Source organism: Penaeus monodon, chromosome 23, assembly GCF_015228065.2.
Source record: "Penaeus monodon isolate SGIC_2016 chromosome 23, NSTDA_Pmon_1, whole genome shotgun sequence".
Taxonomy (NCBI): Eukaryota; Metazoa; Arthropoda; class Malacostraca; order Decapoda; family Penaeidae; genus Penaeus; species Penaeus monodon.
Window position 1 is genome coordinate 43,839,591 of NC_051408.1, and position 770 is coordinate 43,840,360.

Genomic DNA, 770 nt, shown 5'->3' on the forward strand with positions numbered 1-770 from the left:
CAGACACTCCTCAGCAACCAACTTATACCCCCCAAAAAAAATTGTTTCAAAAATTGGCTGGAAATGTTTTCATATTGTGAGCCTCTTATAATATATTCACCAGTCAACACAATTAATATACAAGCCAATTTCCCGAGCAGTTTCTAACTACCAGATAAACCCAACTGAATACAGATTTAAAAAGTGGATAATATCTTAGCTAAACACGTCATTATCTACGAATAAGACGCTTAACTAAACCGTAATTACTTTCCAATTTCTCAAAAGACTCGGAGTTATTATGCTGTCTCCTTATCAATCTGTCTTCTTTCTAATTATCAATATTTACTAGATTTAGAGTTATCAGGTTGTCTTCTAAGTAATCATGTTATAGATTATCAGAATGAAGACTTTAGTAGAGTTATTAAATCCTGTTATAAATCACCAGAATATAAATATAGTAGAGTTGTTTTTATTAATCCAATTTTCCCAAGGACTCACCCTGTGATGGTGACCAAGAGCCAGAACAGACGAAGAAGAAGAGGCAGGTTGTCTTCCATCACGTGACTGAAACCATGAGCGGAGGTCCTGTTGCAGAAGTCCCTAAAAGAAGATATTTTCTCGATATTTTATGGAGATATAGTTAGATGCACGGATTTTTTATCGTAATAAAGAGATTTTTTGCATATTTCGGTTTGTTCTAATTTTGATATTTCTCTGTTGAATTATTTTATTCATTTGCTTGTTTATCTATTTTGTATCCGTGTTGGCAGTGGTATGTCGCTGTCCTC

The 770-nt window shown here is 33.9% G+C and overlaps 1 pseudogene; it reads right to left on the reverse strand.

Annotated features, from left to right (window-relative positions):
• The window catches only part of LOC119588438, an 11,090-nt pseudogene that overhangs the window by 8,746 nt on the left and 1,574 nt on the right, over positions 1-770 (reverse strand).